The sequence below is a fragment of the Delphinapterus leucas genome, chromosome 1 (assembly GCF_059928025.1).
Source record: "Delphinapterus leucas isolate spDelLeu-1000000601 "Yukka" chromosome 1, BTC_Dleu_Yukka2, whole genome shotgun sequence".
Classification (NCBI taxonomy): Eukaryota; Metazoa; Chordata; class Mammalia; order Artiodactyla; family Monodontidae; genus Delphinapterus; species Delphinapterus leucas.
The window spans coordinates 152,862,545-152,885,070 of record NC_143129.1 but is presented as its reverse complement, the minus strand read 5'-3'; the positions used below and the strand labels follow the sequence as shown (position 1 = coordinate 152,885,070).

The 22,526-nt window shown below is 39.4% G+C and overlaps 1 protein-coding gene across 4 annotated transcripts in view; it reads right to left on the bottom strand.

The window, feature by feature from the left end:
* Positions 1-22,495, bottom strand: part of GPBP1L1 (GC-rich promoter binding protein 1 like 1) — a 56,366-nt gene extending 33,871 nt beyond the window's left edge. The window contains exon 1 of one of the 4 annotated variants that reach the window (XM_089923414.1): positions 22,389-22,495. The gene's annotated coding sequence lies outside the window, so the exon portion shown is untranslated. Of the gene's footprint in view, positions 1-21,727; positions 21,894-22,349 lie in introns of those variants that run through there. The other 3 variants (XM_022575594.3, XM_022575595.2, XM_022575592.2) reach the window with 3 other exon arrangements.
* Between the last annotated feature and the right edge of the window lie 31 nt (positions 22,496-22,526).

The window sequence follows — 22,526 nt, the reverse complement described above, 5'->3', positions numbered from 1 at the left end:
TGTTGATTCTAACTCCCAGCAGGCCCAAAACCTGTTGCTTCTAGAAAATCTTGCCTTGTCCTTCTTTGAAATTGACATAGCATCTAGCATGGTGCCTTGCACTCAGTAAGGATTCAAAGGTTTAATGAACTAATTTTTACAAATTATGATAAAGCAAGAATGCAGAGAAACTGTAACCCTCATACATTGCTGGTAGAAATATAAAATGGCGCAGATGCTGTGGAAAACAGGTGGTGGTTCCTCAAAAAGTTAAACAGAGTTAGCATACGATCTAAGATTTCTATTCCTAGGTATATAGCCAAGAGAAATGAAAACACATGTAAGTGAATGTTCACAGCAGCTTTATTTACAATAGCCACAAGAAGCAACTCAAATGCCCATCAACAGATGAACAGATAAGCAAAATATGGTATATCCATACAATAGCATATTATTCAGCTATAAAAAGGAATGAAGTACTGATACATGCTACAACAAGGACGACCCTTGGAAGCATTAAGCTAAGTGAAAGATGCCAAATATACAAAACAACACATATTACATGATTCCATTTATATGAAATATCCAACCCACAGAGAACAGATTAGGGGCTGGAGGGAAGTGTGGCTGCTTAATGCATTCAAGGTTTATGTTTGGGATGATGAAAAAGTTCTGGACAGTGATGATGGTTGCAAAACACTGTGAGTGTACTTAATGCCACCAAACTGTACACTTAAAAATGGTTACAATGGTAAATCTTATGTGTATTTTGCCACAATTAAAAACAGTATTATAAAGCAGTTGTTAAGTCAATATAAATAGTCAATATTAAATATAAACAATGCTCTACATCATCCATTCTTTTTCAGGTTTTATCTAAGTGCTTTTGCTCTCTCCCTGCACATGTGTATCAGAACTGCCTATTTGAATACTTGATCCAACCATTCATTCATAAACATCTGTGAAATATCTTAGCTTTACAAATCCTATGACTTCTTGGTTACTCCACATATACCCAGCAATCTACAAGATACTTCACAACATGATCTAGTTTTATACCTTGTAATTAAGCTGCTAGAGAGGATGTCCCTGCCAGGGACCTTACCTCAATCTCCTCTACTTCAGGCTCTCATTACCACTCCACATGTGTTCATGATCTCATTAACTTTCATTTTCTCCACAGTCCAATGGTGTCACCATCTACTACTCCTGGTAACTCCAACCTCTATCTACACTGGTTTCACTCAATTAACCAAAAAAACCACACCCACTTCTCTGACTTAAAACAAAACCCCTTCCTCAAGTCTGAATATCCCTCTAGGTATTTAGGTTCATTTCCTTTCAGCCATTTTTTTTTTTTACAATTAGTTTTTATTTATTTATTTATTTTCAATTTTTGGCTGCCTTGGGTCTTCGTTGTTGTGCACGGGCTTTCTCTAGTTGTGGCGAGCGGGGGCTACTCTTCATTGCGGTGCGCTGGCTTCTCATTGCAGTGGCTTCTTTTGTTGTGGAGCACAGGCTCTAGGTGTGTGGGCTCAGTAGTTGTGGCTCGTGAGCTCAGTAGTTGTGGCTCGCGGGCTCTAGAGCACAGGCTCAGTAGTTGTGGCGCATGGGCTTAGCTGCTTCATGGCATGTGGGATCTTCCCATACCAGGGCTCGAACCCGTGTGCCCTGCATTGGCAGGCGGATTCTTAACTACTGTACCACCAGGGAAGTCCTCCTCCCTTCAGTCTTAACAAAACTTCCAGAGAGCAGTGTACTCCTAGTATCTTCATTTTCTCACTCCCCCATTAATTTCTCAATCCACAGCAAGATTAATTTCCTCTCAGAACTCCAAAGAACACTGATCTGTCCTTTTAATTCCAAAATTTGATGGGTAACTGCCAGTTTCTTTACCTCTAAAATGAAAGTTGTGCTACTTCACGTGTTGAAGATTAATAAACCAACAAATATAAAAACGAGCACGTTACTATTTTATTGATTCTTAATCAAAGAGTGGGTGAAACAATACAAAGCCAGATGGGTTATTTAGTCCTATTCTGGGAGAATTCTTAATTAAAACACTGATCTGTGCAACTCCTAACATACATTTTATCCTTCCTTCCTTCCTCCCACTGACACTGGGTTAGCCCTCCATTTCAGAGATTAACAACAAAAAAAAGCTGAGGCAGGCTATAATATGTTAAGGGACTTATCCAAGGTAACACATCTAATAAGCATTTGGGTGAGGCCTGGAACACAAGTTTTCTTCACTGCTTTCTGAATTACACTGTGGTTGTTACTCTCTAGTCATGAAATGATTCCAATAGTTAGAAAAGTAGAACAAATTTCTTAAAATTTTATGGAGCAAGAAACTAAAGAGGGATGTTAATTTACATACACACACTTTTTTTTTCTTTCTTTTTGTATTTCTCTCATTATTTGTTTATCTGTATTAGCCAAGACTGGCTGGCTTCCAGGCAAAACTGAAAGACTTGAAAAATTAAACCCTTCTGTGGTAAGAAAAAAAAACCAAAAATGTGGCTAGTATGTACATGGTTCCTGATCTTAATAAAACTGCAATCTCATGTCCTTAGCCATGACAATACCTTAAAGAACATGACCATACATCCAACTCCATCATAGGGAAAACTAATTCAGAACATGTACTGCTGAGCCATGAAGTTCCAAGGAGCTGTCATATCCACAGCTAGCCAAGGGAAAGAATGCAAAGAAGCCACAAGAGGTTTTTTCTGCGAAACGTTATCAGGCTTATACCAACTGATCTTGGCTAAAAGGGGTAAGTGGACACAGAGTTTGAAAGGAATTTCCCTACCTTCTACTTCCATATGCTCACTTCTCTGAAATTGACCTGCATAAGAAGGCACCTGTCGTCAAGACATCGTGTTAATTCTTCTTTCCCATGGATGGGTTCATAAGTGTCCTTCTCCTTCTCACCCATCTTACTATGGTGTGCTACCCCAAGTGGATTAAGAAGAAAAATTACAAGTCTTTTGATTCATGTCGGAGTGTTCTCATTATAGAATGTGGTGACAGGAGTGATGACAATTTTTGTTTAACAATCTCACTTTTTCGTCCCCTTACTAACATCAATGAATGCTTCTGTAAGCAAGTATGATGAGAGCACAGAGGATGTGGGTAAGGTATAGAGCATTATTTCACCTAGGTGACAGAATCACAGCAATGTTCCTGGTAAAGCATTTTGGGAGATACCAATCTATTGTGAAGCTCAGCGAGGACTCATTCACTTGTGCCTACGATCATGTCCTAGCTGCATTAAGAATGTGTGTCCCAGCTACATGCTTTGCACAATTCCAAGTTGTTGAGGGTGAAAAGGTCCTAAAAATTTACTTCCAAGAGATCAACACTAAATCTTTGAATACACATATGTTGGGGACTTATGTTCTGCTGAATAGTTATTCGACATGAAGAAACATTTTAATTAACTTTTGCTGAGAGATTCGATACTAAAATCCATATTCATTTGTGCACTGTCATACAACAGTATTTCACTGCACATTTACTCATTCCTACCATCTACTTATATTTAATTTACGAAGACTCTTTAAGAGTTCTACTACTTAAAACAAAGTTCCTAGCAAAATAAATTGCACTCTTAAAAACAGAACAACGGGCTTCCCTGGTGGCGCAGTGGTTGAGAGTCCGCCTGCCAATGCAGGGGACACGGGTTTGTGCCCTGGTCCGGGAGGATCCCACATGCCGCGGAGCGGCTGGGCCTGTGAGCTATGGCCACTGAGCCTGTGCGTCCGGAGCCTGTGCTCCGCCACGGGAGAGGCCACAACAGTGAGAGGCCCGCGTACTGCAAAAAAACAAAACAAAACAAAAAAACCCAACAGAACACCTACATCTACATATTATGTAATACAAATGTTCTTGAAATGCAATCTAGGATACAATGGCCTAAACTTATAAACAGCAAAACAAAAACTAAACAAACAAAAAAACTTCTTTCAATTCAAATAATTTCTCCCTTTCAGATGTTGACATGCCATTTTAATTCTGTCAAAAGCATAACCTTCAACCATGAAATGAAATTTCTATTCCATCTATACTACACACAACAACTCAAAAGTTAACCTCTAATAATGCCATTGAGGTTTGGCTCTAATATTTTTTTAAATAACCTGTGGGAAAACCCCAAAATATGCAGTGTCTAATTTTTAGCCAATCTTGTTTAATTTTGGCTCCATAAAAAAAGTGCCTTTAAATACAAAAGTAATAGATATAATTTAGTCATTTGACAAGTCTTCTTTGACAAAGGCTTTTGGCATATCGCCTATAAAGTGAGAAATTCAATGACTAGGTAACATCATCTCATAAATTAGGTAGTTTACAATCTGTGTATACCACGGAATTGAAAAAGGATGTAACCTAGTTCTCAGCTAATAGATCATAAAAATAAGTTTTGATTAATGATTTTTGGTAAGTAACTCTAAAAGGATTAAAAGAACTGAGTGGCACTGATGTAAAAAACCATATGTAGCATTTTTGGAACTTATATCCATAAAAGTGAAAAACAGGAAGTGACATGATATTGAACTATTTTCATTCTGTTAAGTAACATTTTCCTATAGCAATGATCATCTAAATAATTTATTTTTAACTGTCTCCCATTGAACCAAGGCACAAAGAACACTGTCTTGTATAGCCGGTACTCAATAAATATTTGCTGAATGAATGCATAAATAAATGAAGGAATTGCTAATAGGTACTACATCTTCAAATTCACAAGGTAATGCCAAATTGCTTTCCAATCAGGTCACCAGTTTACACCACCGGCAGTGGTTATTTTTAGATTTCCATATGCTCCACACCCTCACAAAGTTAGGTATGGCCAGTTATTCTCTGCTCTGCTGGTGGGTATAAAATGATGACTTATCGCAGTCTTTGTTTACATCATTTAATCTATTTATCATCTCTTTGTGTTTCGTTTTTTGGTAAAACATCTATTCTTATCATTTTACCATTCTTTTGGTAGCTGATCTTTTTCTTATCTGAAATAAGAGAATACAATAGACCCCAATCCTCTGATTATAGTGTTGCATATATCTTTTCCAACTTCATGGTTTTTTTAAAAAAACATTTTTTAATATTAATTAATTAGTTTGTTGATTTTATTTAGGCTGCGCCTGGTCTTAGCTGCGGCATGCGGAATCTAGTTCCCCGGCCAGGGAATCAAACCTGGGTCCCGCCCCCTGCATTGGGAGCATGGTGTTTTACCCACTGGACCACTAGGGAAGTCCCCGTGGTTTTTTATTTTTTTGATGAACACAGGTTCTTACTTTAAATGTAGTTGATACACCTGAAACTAACACAACATTGTAAATCAACTACACTACAATAAAATTTTTTTAAAAATGCAGTCAAAGCTGTTGATCATTTCCTTTATGATTTTTTTTTCCAGCCATGTCACATAGTATGTGGGATTTTAGTTCCCCAACCAAGGATCAAACCCGTGCCCCCTGCAGTAGAAGCGCGGAGTCTTAACCACTGGACCGCCAGGGAAGTACCTATGATGTGTATTTTTGCATCTAATGTATAAAAGCCTTTCTTCTCTAAGATTCAAAGAAGTTACCTATATTATCTTCTTAGTTTTATAGTTTTGCCTTTCACATTTAAGACATCAATCAGTTGGAACTGATTTGTATCCGGTATGAGGTCCAGGTCCAATTTCATTTTTTACCACGTGAGTAACTAATTGTCCCAAATCATTCTTTCTCCACTGATTTATAAAGCCAGCTCAGGGAGTCCCCTGGTGGCCTAGTGGTTAGGATTCCGGGCTTTCACTGCCCTGGCCCGGGTGCAATCCCTGGTCGAGGAACTGAGATCCTATAAGCCACACACCCCTGCCCAAAGGCCAGCTCAATTATAAATTGTTTCTATATATGTATGGGTCTGTTTCCAGACTTCTGTTCCATTGGTCTATTTGTCTATTCCTATACTACAACCATGTGTGTCTTAACTAAATTATGGCTTTATAATATCTTGGTATATAGTACGGCAAAGCCTCCCCACAAACATACACATTAAAGGCCTTGGTTATTTTGGCACTCTGTCCGTTCATATAAAATTTAAAACAAGCATGTCAAACTGGGGATATGAGGCCGTTATGACACTGCTTGGAATACCAATGAACCAATCTAGATCAATACAGGAGAATTTTTTTTTTTTTTTTTTTTTTTTTGGGTACACGGGCCTCTCACTGTTGTGGCCTCTCCCGTTGCAGAGCACAGGCTCCAGAAGCGCAGGCTCAGCAGCCATGGCTCACAGGCCCAGCCGCTCTGCGGCATGTGGGATCTTCCCAGACCGGGGCACGAACCCGTGTCCCCTGCATCGGCAGGCGGACTCTCAACCACTGCGCCACCAGGGAAGCCCCAGGAGAATGTTTTTATGATAAATCTTCTAAATCATGAGCATGGTCAATATCCAACTTAAGTACTCTTTAACATCTTTGAATAAAATTTAAAATATTTCTCCCTAAAGACCTTACATACTTTTTTTCGTAGGCTTACTCCTAAATACTTTATTTTTTTATGCGATTGTGTCATTTCCTTTAAATAAGACCGTTTACTATTGGTATAAATCACATCAAGCCATTTTGCTAAACTCTTAGGAATTCTACTAATTTGTAGATTCCACAAATAATGACAAAGAAACTCTTTTCGAACATGTTAACTTTTCAGTGCCTATCAGACATCTAAGTGGAGATGTTAAGTAGGCAGCCAGATATGAATTTACAGTTCATGGTAGAGGTATACACTAGAAACAGAAATTTCATTTAAATCCATGGACCTAGATGAGATCACCAAAGAAATGAATGTAGACAGAGAGGAACTTTGGTGTATTATAACTTTAAAGAGAGTGTGGGGACTCAAGCTAAGCAGCAGAAATGTATTTCAAGAAAGTAGGAATGACCAGCTATATCAAAGGCCATTAAATGAGATGGAAGACTGAGAACTGACCACTGGATTTAGCAACGCGGAAGTTCTCAGTGACCATGTTGGATAAGGGCAGTAGTGAGAGCCTGGTTCGGGGTGTTTAAAAGGAAGGAATTGTAGACTGCAAGTACAGAAAATTCTTTTGAAGAGTGTTGCTACAGAACCAAGAAATGGGGTAGTGGCTAGAAAGAGATGTGTGGTCAAAAGAAAGAACTGTTTTTGGTACACTGATGGGAATGACCCAGTAAAGAAGAAAAAACTGAAGCAGCTGATGATGCAGAAAACTGCTGAAACAATATTCTTAAGGAGGTGAAGAGGAGAGGGATCTGATGCATCAGCAGAGATCAGCTTTCAGTAGGTTTGCACATACTTTGTTTATGGTGACAGTTGGGAAGGCAGAGTACCTGAGTACTGCTGCAATGAGAGCTTAGAATGTCTATTCTGATTGCTTTTATCTTCTCAAAGTAAAAAGTCTTCAGCTAAGAGTGACAATGGGTAGGTGAGGGAAAGGAGGGAGTTACAGGTTTGAGGAGAGTTAGGGTATGAAATGGGAGCTGCAGAGTCAATGAAAAAGGAGATATCGTAGTTTCCCAGCACAATAAGGGTACACACTTGTAAGTCATCATGAATTTAAAGTGAGACTAGTCTGCAGAGTTCTGTAGTTTAAATTACTCAGTCCATCACTGTAACTCCCTCAACTCTGGCTCTTCTCTCCATGACCTGTACCCAACTCCCAAAAGTCCCACCTCAGTTAAATCCAACCGTTGCTTATGCCGTTCATCACCCATGAAGCTGATTGTGGTAGAAGAACACACAAAACCCTGCTTTTAAACATTTTAGTTTTCTACAACAAAGAACCCTGACCAATATACTCTTAAAGGTCAGTAACTTATGAATCACCACCCACAATGGCTTACACTGTTTACATGTTCCTGGGCCAATCCTATCTTAAAACCCTTCTCCTGGTTTCCATGACATTACATCATTAGAGCAGTAGTTTGCAGACTTGGACTGCATCAACTATAAAATTTCAAAATATGTTTCAAGGGCTGATACAGGTTGGTAATTTTATTTGGATTAGTAGAACACTAAAAAAATATATCCTAATACTATCATTTCATAAGAGAAAAGGCAATAATGCCGTAAAAGAAAATCTTGAGAAAAAGGACAACTCATGTTTGGAAGGAAGGAAGGAAGGGAAAGAGGAAAGTTGGCATCCTTTTATTGATAATATTCACAAAGGGCCGGTATAATCTTTGTCAGGGAGCAGCAAGAGTGGCAACCATTGCATCAAGATATCCTGGTGGTCTTCTTACCCTTAATTACTTCTTTTCTCTTTTCTTTTGCTCTGTAAATATAATGGCTACCTAAAAGCTTTGATGCAGCACTTTTGTTTCTTTGGAATCTCTTCACCATCTCATTCATTTTCAGGTCTTCAGTTCTCACATGAAATTTCTACTTCATGAAGCATTAAATCATGCACATACCTATACTCAAGCATCCATCACAATGCATTATATTTACCTGTTTACATTATTTATTTCCCCTATGCTTGGCAGGGATTAAATTAATAGCAAGTGGGGTAATCTCTTACTACAGACAGGATGACCAAAAGTAATAATTTCTTTTTTTTCCCTAAATTTTATTTATTTTTGGCTGCGTTGGGTCTTTGTTGCTGCGTGTGGACTTTTAGTTGTGGTGAGTGGGGGCTACTTTTCGTTGCGGTGCGCAGGCTTCTCATTGAGGTGGCTCCTCTTGCTGCACAGCACGGGCCCTAGAACACACGGGCTCAGTAGTTGGGGGCGCATGGGCTCTAGAGCGCAGGCTAAGTAGTTGTGGCGCACGGGCTTAGTTGCTCCGTGGCATGTGGGCTCTTCCTGGACCAGGGATCGAACCCGTGTCCCCTGCGCTGGCAGGCGGATGCTTAACCACTGCGCCACCAGGGAAGTCCCAAGTAGTAATTTCTTTAAGAGATGTTGACAACTCTATCAATTAGTATCTCCTTTAACTGTTCCTAAGAGCTCTCCTTGAACATTCTTTATTCCTTTAACTGCAGAGTCCAAGATTATTAACTCTGGATAAATTCAGATATTCACTGGCCCTAAAATTTCCTTTCCAAATCTCATGATTTGAAAAGAATATTACTTAGTTTTTTTTGTTTGTTTGTTTGTTTTTGCGGTACACGGGCCTCTCACTGTTGTGGCCTCTCCCACTGCGGAGCACAGGCTCCGGATGCGCAGGCTCAGCGGCCATGGCCCACGGGCCCAGCCGCTCCACGGCATGTGGGATCCTCCCAGACCGGGGCACAAACCCGCGTCCAAGCCCTATTACTTAGTTTTAAATGTCTATCACTCTCATTGCCTCTAAAGGACTGAGGAACTCTACAGTCATCTATACTCATTTCCTAACTGTGCATCAGTTTCCCTCCCAAGTCCTCAATAAGAACTCCAGGGTTACTGGTGCCTTGCTTAGTTTATTTTTAACCTTCACACTGATACTTCATCACAGAAAAGAGCCCAAAGCCATATTCTACCTTGTTATTTATTTTAATTTCAGGAGATTAATGTGTACCTAAGAACTTCTAAAGGCTATGAAATTTGGTCACGTCTTTCAATGAACCAAAAGAGGATATACCTTTAAGATTTCTTCCACTACAGTTCTTTCTGTTAAGAAAACAACATTACTCTGAATCACTCACAAACTCATACATACTTTTAAAACCTGAGTAAAATTATGAGATACTGTTCCACACCCACCAAACTGGCAAAAACAAATCCTGAAACTATCAAGTGCTGATAAAAATATAAAGCAACAGGGAATTCTCATATATTGCTGGTGTGAGCGTAAACTTGTACAACCATTTTGGAAAACAGTTTGACAAATACAAAGTTCAAGCTGTGAAACCCCTATGACCCACCAATCTTTCTTTTTTGTTTTCTGAATTTCTTTTTAACATCTTTATTGTAGTATAATTGCTTTACAATGTTGTGTTAGTTTCTGCTGTATTACAAAGTGAATCAGCTATACGTATACGTATATCCCCATATCCCCTCCCTCTTGCATCTCCCTCCCACCTTTCTTATCCCAGCCCTCTAGGTGGTTACAAAGCACTGAGCTGATCTCCTGAGCTGATCTCCCTGTGCTATGTGGCTGCTTCCCACCAGCTAGCTATTTTACATTTGGTAGTATATATATGTCAATGCCACCCTCTCACTTTGTCCCAGCTTACCCTTCCCCATCCCCGTGTCCTCAAGTCCATTCTCTATGTCTGCATCTTTACTCCTGCCCTGCTCCTAGGTTCTTCAGAACCATTTTTTTTTTTAGATTCCATATATATGTGTTAGCATATGGTATTTGTTTTTCTCTGACTTACTTCACTCTGTATGACAGACTCTAGATCCATCCACCTCACTACAAATGACTCAATTTCGTTTCTTTTTATGGCTGAGTAATATTCCATTGTATATATGTGCCATATCTCCTTTATCCATTCATCTGTTGATGGACACTTAGGTTGCTTCCATGTCCTGGCTATTGTAACTAGTGCTGCAATGAACATTGTGGTACATAACTCTTTTTGAATTATGGTTTTCTCAGGATATATGTCCAGTAATGGGACTGCTGTGACCCACCAATCTTAAAAATACATGAAGGTAAGACAAAATATATAAGAATGTTTGCTACAGAATTGTATATAGTAGACAAAAAACTAAATTACCTAAACGTCCACCAATAGACTGATTAAATTGTGGTATATGTGTACAATGCTGTACAGCAGGAAATAATTACATTAGATATATGTATAAGCAAAATGGGTGACTCTCACAAAGTAGAATAAAAAAGTTGTAAAAATTGAAAACTATACTATACCATATAAGGTTTCAAAAAATGAATAACAATATTAGTTTTGGGATATAGTCATATAAAGCAAAATTATTTAAAAATGCAAGTGTATTATCAATACCAAATTCTGGATGAAAGACACAAAGACATGCAATTAAAAAGGAATATATAAAGGGCTTCAATTCTGCACACTGGCATAAGGATAGACATAGAGATTAATGGAGCAGAACCAGGAATCCAGAAGTAAAACTAGTAAGTATGGCCAACTGATTTTCAACAAAGAAGCCGAGATATATCAATGGGAAAAAAATGGTCTTTCTTTTCAAAAGATGGTGCCACGATCACTGGATGTCCACTCGCAACAACAAAGAATGTGGACCATATCTTACACCACACACAAAAATTAACTCCAAGTGGATCAAAGGCCTTAGTGTAACAGCTAAAGTAAACACAGGAGTGATTTTAGCTTAGGCAATGGTAAATTAGACTTCATCATCAAAATAAAACGTTTGTGCTCCAAAGGACACCATGAAGGAAGTGAAAGGACAACCCAGACTAAGAGAAACGATCTGCACATCGTATATCTGATAAGGGAACTGTATTCAAAATAAAATCACAATGAGATATAACCTCACACCTGTTAGAATAGCTATTATCAAAAAGACAAGAAATAAGTACTGGCGAGGATGTAGAGAAAAGGGAATCCCTGTGCACTGTTGGTGTGAATGTAAATTGGTGCAGCCACTATGGAAAACAGTATGGAGATTTCTCAAAAATTTAAAAATAGAATTAACATATGATCCAGCAATTCTACTTCAGGGTGTTTATCCAAAGGAAAGGAAAACACTAACTTGAAAAGATATGTGCACTCCCACGTTCACTGAAACATTATTAGAATAGCCAAGATATAGGAAGTGTCCACTGATGGATAAATGGGTAAAGAAAATGTGGTGTGTATGTACACATACACACACAGACACACACACACTGGAATATTATTCAGCCATAAGAAAGAATGAATTCTTGCCATTTGCAATAATATGGATGAACATTGAGGGTACTATACTAAGTGAAATAAGACAGAGAAAGACAAACACCATATGATCGCATTTATATGTGCAATCTAAAAAAACACCAAGCTCATAAACAGAGAAGAGACTGGTGGTTGCCAGAGGTGGGGTGGGGTGGGCTTAATAGGTGAAGGGGGGGTCAAAAGGTACAAACTTCCGGTTATAAAATAAATAAGCTATGAGGATGTAAGGTGTAGCATGGTGACTATAGTTAATTATACTGTAGTGGATATTTCAAAGTTGCTAAGAGAGAAGTTCTTAAAAGTTCTTATCACAAGAAAAAAAATTTCTGTAACTATATGGTGACAAATGTTAACAAGACTTACTGTGGTATTTTGCAATATATGCTATAATTATCAAATTATTATTACATACACCTGAAACTAATAAGATGTATGTCGATTACAACTCAATTAAAAAAAAAAAGAACCTGTACAATTCAAGAATAAAAAGATAACCCAATTAAAAAGTGGGCAAAGGGACTTCCCTGGTGGCGCAGTGGTTAAGAATCCACCTGCCCAATGCAGGGGACACAGGTTCAAGCCCTGGTCCAGGAAGATCCCACATGCCGCAGAGCAACAAAGCCCGTGCGTCACAGCTACTGAGCCTGCGCTCTAGAGCCTGCGAGCCACAACTACTGAGGCCCACGTGCCTAGAGCCTGCGCTCCATAACAAGAGAAGCCACCGCAATGAGACGCCTGCGTACCACAATGAAGAGTAGCCCCCGCTTGCGGCAACTAGAGAAAGCCCACGTGCAGGAACGAAGACCCAACACAGCAACAATAAATAAATAAATAAATAAATAAAGTAATAAAGTGGGCAAAGGAATAGACATTTCTCTCAAGATACACAACAGACCAATAAGTACAGCAAAAGATGCTTAACATCATTAGCCATGAGGGAAATGCAAATCAAACCCACAATAAGATACCATTTCACACCCACGAGGATGGTTATAATCAAAAGGCAGACAATAACAGGTGCTGCTGAGGATGTGGAGAAAATGACATCATCATACACTGACTACTGGTCGGAATGTATAATGATAAGATCACTTCAGAAAATAGTTTCTTAAAAAGTTAACCCTATGACCCAGCAATTCTACTCCTAGAAAGATCCGAGAAAGATGTAAACATACATCCACACAAAAACTTAGACATGAATGTTCACAGCAGCATTATTTTTAATTTATTCATTTATTTGGCTGCACTGTGTCTTAGTTGCAGCGTGCGGGATCTTCCTTGTGGCACAAGGGATCTAGTTCCCTGACCGGGGATCGAACCTGGGCCCCCTGCATTGGGAGCACGGAGTCTTAACCACTGTGTCCACCAGGGAAGTCCCAGCAGCATTATTAATAACAGCTGCAAAGAGGTAACAATCCAAATGCCCATCAACTGATGAATGGAAAAACAAAATGTGGTATAACCATACAACAAAATATTATGTGGCAAAAAAAAAAGTACTGAAACATACTAAAACAGGTATGAACATTAAAAGCATTATGCTAAGTGAAGGAAGCCAGACACAAAAGACCACATACCGTATAATTCTATTTATAGGTAATGTCCAGAATAGGCAAATCCACAGAGACAGAAAGGAGATTAATGGCTGCCTAGGGTTGAGGAGGTGAGTGCTAACGGTTATGGAATTTCTTTTTGGGGTGATGAAAATGTTCTAAAACTAGACAGTAGCAATGGTTGTACAACTCTGTGAATAAACTAAAAAAAAAAAACATTAAATTGTACATGTAAAGTGGGTGAATTTTATGTTATGTAAATTCTATCTCAATAAAGCTGTCTTTAAAAAAATTAGGCCAATGACTGGTAAGAAACTGCGAACGCAGTACAAAGTAGCACCACCCAAATTAATTTCTTGCTGCAAGGGGGGAAATCTTACTGTTTAATGTATGGACCCAGCTATTACCACCTTAACCCAAGGATCAACCTTAGCATTACTAAAGTAGGTCAACCAGGTATTATGTGCTTTATGACATGATGCAAAATGAGATAGAATTATGATGTATTCTCGCCAAAGTATTTACATATAAATCCATCAAGCTACTAGCTGTAAACTTTAGAGAAAAATACATGAACGAAAGGAACGAACTAAGAGATACCACAAGAATGCAACTGTACAGAAGCATTCTCAGGACAACCAGTCCAGTCTCAAAGTCAGTGTCACTGAAAAATAAGGACTAAGCTAGACTAAAGAGACAAAAAGAGGGCTCCCCCGGTGGCGCAGTGGTTAAGAATCCACCGGCCAATACAGGGCACACAGGTTTGAGCCCTGGTCCGGGAAGATTCCACATGCTGTGGAGCAACTAAGCCCGTGCGCCACAACAACTGAGCCTGCGCTCTAGAACCTGTGAGCCACAACTACTGAAGCCTGTGCACCTAGAGGCAATGCTCCACAACGAGAGAAGCCACCGCAAAGAGAAGCCCGCGCACCACAACGAAGAGTAGCCCCTGATCACTGCAAATAGAGAAAGCCCGTGCGCAGCAACGAAGACCCAAAGCAGCCAAAAAAAAAAAAAAGAGAGACAAAAAGAAATTAAACAAGTGGGATTGATTGATTGATTGCTGCGAGGCTTGCGGGATCTTAGTTCCCGAACCAGGGATTGAGTCCGGGCCACGCAGTGAAAGCACTGAGTTCTAACCACTGGACTGCCAGGGAATTCCCTAAACAAAGTGCTATATGTGAAAAGGTCCTAGTTTAGATACTATCAACAGTTTGGATAGCCAGCCAGCGGTAACAAACATTTTTCTGGATCAGCTGGGGAAATTTGAATAATAGAACCTGCATACTAGAGGAAATGAACATGGACTGTGGGCATCACTGGACAAAAAAAGCCAAGTTGTAAACTGATCTCATTTTCATAAAATAAAAATAAAAGCCTACACATATGTGCTTAGAGAAAGATCTGGGGAAAAAATGCACCAAAAGTTGTTAACAGTGGTGACTTCTGAATGATAGGAATGTCAAGTTTTTATTTTCGCATATCTGTATACTCTAATTATCTACACACCACAACACTGTTTTTGTAATAATGAAAGAATTACTTAAAGACAGAATTACATGGGGAGCTTTAATAAACTAATGGTGCCCAGGCCTTACCTCAGATATATTTTAAAAGGTTGAGAACTACTGCTTTTAAGAATTGGGAGTGGATAAAAGGAAAAATTCTTCTCTAAGTTTGTCTTTAAAAAAGACATTCATGGAAGTTTTTTTACTTCATGAGTTAGGAGATCACCCTCAAACAGAGGCAGTAACTAAATCTTTTAGAAGGAGCAAATTATATTAGTCAATTTTACAAATCAGGGCCCTTGGTTGAAAAAAATAAACTGTATTTAGGTAGATTAAGCAGAAAAGGAAATTTATCAGCAGCATATTGGGAGTTCAAAAAATGAATGATTTGGCAAACCTGTAAAAATTCAAGTAAAGCTAAACAGTCAAAACCACCAACCAAGGTCATATCACAGGAACAGTTTCTCAGGAAACTGCCCACTAGCTAGCTCTGCCACTGCCACCAGACAATAGAATTAATTCTAAACTGTCCTTGCTCCTTTGTGTCTCTCTCACTCCAGATTCAAGTCCCCAGTCAAGCGTATTTGATAGGCACAGCTTGGGTCACAGCTACCAGGGGCAGAAAGCGTATGTGTGCAGGCATACAAGTTACGAGTTACATGTCCTTTCCAGCTTCCTCTCCCACTAAGATTCACAAAAAGGCAATACTGGAACAGGCTTAAAATGGTAAACAGACAAAAGAAACAACAAAGGATAACCTTAAAGCCCAATTAGTAGAATGTCCAACACAGGAATCTTGCCAGTCTTCCCATTAGTAATAAACTTTAATCATTGTGCCTTCTTCCAAGTCATTTTCAAAAAACATTTTGAAAATGAATTCAGTTTCAAAAAACATTTCCTGAAACTAATTTCACAAAGTATAAAATTTCTGAAGACTAAAATTTATAAACTTTCTCAGGTAGTTATCGCCTTCCCAATATTTTGTCATTTAAAGGGGAGAAGCACCTGCTGCAACCATACCTATCCCACTAACAGAAATGAAATTTACTTAAATCACAACAGTTCCAAATAAGCATAGTATGTTACAAAAGTACATTTATCACCTGATGCAAACTGACACATTAAATTCTGGCTGTGAGATTCAGATAACTAAGTGGATTAGATTTATGAAAAGTATCGGAAACTATACGATTTTAAAAACAGCAAAAATGTTTTTTATAGTATTTGCTCCAAAAGTCACTACTATCTGGGACTTCCCTGGCAGTCCAGCGGTTAGGACTCCATGCTCTCAATGCGGAGGGCCCGGGTTCAATCCCTGGTTAGGAAACTAAAATCCCACAAACCGAGTGGCATGTCCGCACCCCCCCCCCCGCACAAAAATCAAAAGTCACTGTATCAACTACACTACAGACAAGTCATTCAAGTAGTGATAACTTTTATCAAATATCTGCAGCTGTGCTGACTCTGAAAGGCTTCCATTTCCTATGAATATAAGTAAATAGGCTATTTGTCACTTTTAAAAAACTATACTGTCTTTTATAATTGAAACATTTAATAGTAGTGACTACTATATTACGAAACCTACGTTTTACTTCAAGCACATTTTACTTACAAGCATATCTAAAAACCTCTTCTCAAGAATAAACTGTGCTTCTAATCCAAACATTACTTTTAAGTTAGAAGAGCAGACTCTGGATCTAGTTGGCTCTGCCATGTACTAGCTGTGTGACTTTGGAGAAGTCACTTCACCTCTTTTTTTTGGGCGGGGGGATCAATTCCCATACTTTATGTAGCTGCCAACAGAAAAGTAAATCCTCTCTCCAGGAAATCAATGTCATTCAGAGCCTCTAAAATTTTCCATACACAACGTTAGGCACCTCTTTTTGCTTCAAATCATTACCTGTAATTTGGAGATTGTTGGAAAGTTGATGATTAAATGAGTGAATATATGCAAAGTGTTAAGAATAGTGGCTGGATATTTTTCCCAGGGAAAACAAAAAAATCCAAGTGTCTGGTCTATAGTGGGTACTCCATAAGTGTTAAGAATAAAATGCTTATTAATAGTTGGGGGTGGGGGGGATAAACAACAGGAAAAAAAAAATGCAGTTTTGAGAAATTTTCTGACCAAATACGCTGAGGAAACTATTCACTAGTAACCAAAACAAGAAAACAAAACCACTACAAACCCAGCATACTTAACTCAATTTTATAATACAACAAATATATACTATGTAGAAAAAAAAAGGACAGGAAACAAACTACCTAGAAAAGTTAACGCTGAATTGGGCACAGGACCAAACCGAACACTCCATTTTACAAGCAGACTGAAGGAGGATAAATAACTCATACAATTATTCTATGCTGCTCAATAGAGAAATTGTGAGAAAATGATATAGATGAGAATCACTGAACAAACCAGAAAAAAAAAACCTACCAATTTACAGGAAATCAGGAAAATCTAGAATGTGGGAAACTGCAGGACAAATGACCTGGTTTCTTCAACAAAGTGCAAGGAAAAAAAAACAGAAGAAACATACAAACTAAGAGGCTTGAAAGAATATCAGTCAACTACCATGTGTGGGACCTGGATCCTGATTCAAATAAACAAGAGACGTCAACAGAAAATATCTAGAAAAGGAAAAACAAAAACCTAAAAGTCCACGTCCAACAATCTGTTCAGATTTCACAGAATTTCACTCAACTGGTAAAAGGATGTTCATTAAAGACAATTTCAAACAATTTACTTGACAATTATGAAGTGCTTACAATGGACAGGCATTGTATTAAAAACTCTACAAATATTATTTCATTTGTTTACCACAGAAACCCTATGAGAAGGTACTATTATCCCCATTTAACAGAGAAAGAAACAGGCAGAAATCTTACTAAAACTCCACCAAGGTCTCAAAGCTGTAAGTGGCAACGCAGAGGTTCAAACCCAGGCTATAATGCTGCTGCCCTTAATTATCGTACCATGCTATCTCTCTACCACGATGTGGTGAAAACCCAGCTTTGGAATCGGAGAAAGCTGAGTCCCCACATCTCACTATGTTATATAAACCACTTAACTTCTTGGATCCTCTGTACACCCACTTATAGAAGGGTTAATATCAAGTATGTTAAACAAGTGTTTTAAGGAATAATGACTGGACTCTGTTACAAGTCTCTAGCTTATGAAGACCACAATAAATGGTTCCCACTATCCTTCCACCATACCTGGTAAGATTAATTAAAAAGCACAGTTAATAATTCATAAACACATAGCTGGAACACTGGAATAGCTCTACCTTTTAATTAACTAACCAAAGAACCCCCAAACCAACTTTTCAACATACTTGTAAACTTCAAGGATAGCAGTAATTCAGAAGAGAACTTTTTTATATAATGAAATTTAAACATATAATCAGCAGAAACAAGAGTGTGCAATATAAAGAATAGCCAAACTTAAATTAATTCAATTTTTTCTTTAAAAAAAAAACAAACAACAAACTTGTTCAACATAAACAGACCTGCTGCTCAGAAAAGTGCACTAAAACTTTGTTCATGCTGGTGATTCTCTAGCCTGACATCTGACTGATATATGGCAAAGTAGTTTTATTACAGAAAAGGAAGGTAAGCTTAATGAGTATGCTAAAAAATCAACTCCCTTAAGAATGATAGCGTTCTGTGTTGTTATCCTGTGAATATTTTTGTGCTTATCTGTTAAACTACTAAGTTCTCGGGGTGGGGGGGGCAAGAATGTTTTATAGTCATCTAGGTATTCCTACTCCTTAACAGGCAGGAACAACAGTACAATAGTACAGCCTCTAGCATTTCTTAAAAGAAACTTTCTTAAAAGAAGTTTGAACCATTTTGTCTGAAAAATAATTTTTCCAACAGATCAATTAAGGGCTGATTATCATTATTTATTTTTAAAATGATTTATTTATTTATTTATTTTTGGCCGCCCTATGTGGGATGCAGAATCTTAGTTCCCCAACCAGAGATCGAAGCCACGCCCCCTGCAATGGAAGTATAGTCTTAACCACTGGACCGCCAGGAAGTCCCAAAGGCTCCTTATTTGCTTTAGTAAAGAAAAACAACTATTAGACTCCTTTAAATATTTGCCTCGTATATTTTAAACCACCTACAAAAATTCAATTTACATAACATTAGCAATATTTTACCTCATTAGTTAAGATATATACCTGTGGACAAAAGTAGTTCAGCTCATCTCACTGAACTATTTTTCAAGTTTGATTATAGCCAGTTTTGTTTTGAGCAGACTTCAGTGGGAAATAAAAACCAGAGCCTGATTTTGAAGTGACTTGGTCAGCTAGCTCTCAGCATAACCACATATCAAATTGCAGACAATGGCAACTATAGTCAGTTATGAAGTAGCATGTTTTCTATGTACCACCTAGATTAGATATCCCATCCCACCCCAATTATTTGAAAAACCATAAATACATACACCAAAATTTGCCTTTTCCATGAACTACTTTTTCAGTTGGGATATTTAAAAAACTGTGTTGTGTCTCACCTTTCCAATAGTCTTATTTTTATTTTCATGGTTAAAGGTAGCAACCATAATGGTTAAGCACAGTGACTTGGAAACAGATTGCTTAGGTTTAAATACAGGGTCTGTGACCTACTAGCTGGATGAATCTCTGAACATATTTTCCTTAACTAAAAAATGGGGATAAAACAATATCTATCTGACGGAAATAAACAAGTTAATAAATATAAAGCACTTCGAGCAACTGTCAGCCTCTGGTACATTAGAGTTATTACTAAGTGCATATACACTGAATCATAAAACAAAGATATGCAATCTGCTGAAGTATGATTCAGAATTGTAGGTTTTATCTTTAAGCATTTAAAAATGAATTATAAGCAGAAATGTGTCCCAGATTTCTTGTCATTCCAAACTTATTAAAATGGTTTCATGTGCTCTCCTCAGCCAAGCTACTAAACAGCCACTGACGAGAAAACTGGTAAGATGGAATTCATTCAAAAGAAAAATGGCTTCCTAACACCCTATCACCACCACCAAATTTCAAGAGCTCTGATAAGATACTATTCAGAATCAACTGAAAGAATACTTATATCAATATGTACAAACTGTTTTGAGTATCCTGAAAAAAAATTAGAGTAAGGTCTCACCCAAGTTTACAGGTCCAGTAGTCAACAACAGCAAAACACAAAGCAACTGACTTGTAATTTCTATAAAGCACTTTTGTCCTGTAAAACCACCAAAATAATTTAAGAACAACAAATCCTAGGGGAGTTGACAAAAGTAAACTTTTGTATTGAAAGAATGTAGAAAGGTAAATTGAAACTGACTCCCTAGGGAAGGAAGATGACACTTTATTTTACTATTAATTCCAAACTTCTCATTCACAATTAGCATTTTATTATTTCATCTTTTAGACAGATTGAAACTCAAGCATCTTCCCAAATACTGAAGTTAACTGTTTTTGGTTTCCATTCTATGCCTTTTTGTTTTCCGTTAAACTTCTGGATCTAAAGGTTTAAAAAAAAAAGGCAGCAAACAAAAAGACAGCCTTTTGTTTGAAAGGGTACAACAATCAGACACTCCAAATCTAAAATGTTTTCACTTGTTGTCTTACACTTTTCTAATAAATGTCCCAAACTTAACAGCACTCTGATTCTCTTTCAAGCATTACACATAAAAGACCTTAGAAAAGGCCAGCAATGACCAAACTATAAATCCAAGTGTACTGAAGACTACCAATCACTTTACTTTTGGAAGGGATTTACAAAGAATGTGACTTCTATTACTAAACTAAAACATGAGGCACCATAAACTTTGTTTATTCCAGATAAGCTATAAATATCAAAGTTAAGAGCAAGTATTTCAACAAATATGGCAAACCAATCTCAAAGCACGAACTTGGCTGATAAAATTAACACCACAGCACAATTTCAAAACTATAAGCAACTACCAAAAAAAACCCACCCAAACCGCACCCACTCTTATGTAAACTTTCGGAGTAAGCAAACTACTTTAGCCTCACCTTTGTTTTCACCTAGCGAAGACCCTTCAACATAAGACACAAACTGCAAAAAGATGAAAGATCCAGCTGTTGTCCCCGTAGGAAAAATAACTAAGAATTTAAGACATGTTAACGTATTTAAGTTACCAAGCTCAGGGCACTTCCCCAAGCTACAGCCATTTTAGATTCAGCCTTTCTTTTGAATTTCACGGGGGTGGGGAGAGGTAGATGTAAAACAGAAAAAAATCCTCACTAAAACACTTCAAGATCGACCAGCCTTTTTTGTTTCCAGGGAGGGAGGGGTCAGTAGGTGCTAGATAGACAATCTAAATCAACGAAAACACCTCGCTATCAGGGGGAACCGGAACGCTGGGAACAGGCGTGGGGGGTTAAACCTCTTCTTTTCCCCTCAGATACCCCACATTTGACTTACACGCTTTTTTCCCTTAGACTTTCCATCACTGGAAAACAAAAGCCCTTGGCTCTAATTCAAGAAGGAGAAAAAAGCCCGTAAACCAAGCTATTCAACCACCAACAAGCCGGAACGCCTGGAGAGGAGCCAGAGAGCCGCAGGTGAGCGTTCCGACCCGAAGACCAAAGTTGAACTAGGAGCGCTCCGGCAGAGTCGCGGCGACGCTCATGTGCAAAGCTCCACGCGCGGGGGAAGGTGCCCCGTCCGAACCACACGACCCGTGAGCTCTGCTCCCGGTCCCCGGCCCAACCTACACCCAACCACCTGTGTGAGAGCCTTCTTCAACTTGTTTCAACAGCCGGTCCGTCAGGCACCGGGCGGAGCCCTGCGCCGGACCACTCAAGATCCCCTACCGCCCCGTCGTCCGGAACTCCCACTCACCGGGCAGCGGCGGGGCTACAGCTAGGGACCAGTCGCGGCGTCTGAGGGTGCGTCCCCAGCTTCCTGATCCGGCAGAGGTGTAGAGCCCACAACCATAACAAAGCTCTTCCCAAAATGGCTGCCCGGCCCACACGGCCCAGGCGGGGCAGAGCGGGTGGAGGGGGAGGAGCGACGACCAGTCCGGCCCTCCCCTAATCTGACCCCGCCTCACACACGCCCACCCTCTCGCACCGCCCACAAGGGCGCACGCGCGTGAGCCCTGTTCTGGTGACCCGCCCGACGCCCCAAGCTGCCAACGTTTAGCCGCGTGAACGGCAGTTATTCCCTGCCCTGCCCCCAGCTCCCTCCACTGCGGCTCGAGGCGGCGCATGGTCAACCCTCGCCCCTCTGCAGAGTTGAACACTCTGCCTTTCCTCGCACCGCCTCAGAGGCGGAGACCAGCTGGGTTTGGTACTCCCCTTCACATCCCCTCTCCCGACACTAGGGCCTGGGCGCGTGTGAATGAGTGGGTGGGTGGGTATGTGTGTACCCGTTTTTCCCCGCCCCTTCATTCTGCACCCTCCCACACCCCACCTCTCGGCAAGCACGCATCTCCAAACTACCTCTACAAGTACTAACAAACCGGTTTCGTAGACTCGTGTGTTTTCCGACCCCTTCCCACCTTCGGCTCCCTCCTTCCTTCACGTGCACGCGCCGTTAAGACTCCAGCCCCCAACGGGCCGCACGGCCGGGATCTGGAGGCCTGCGCGGCTGTTCCCGACGCGCTACCCGCTGGGAGTGGTAGTTCCGCCCGACCGCT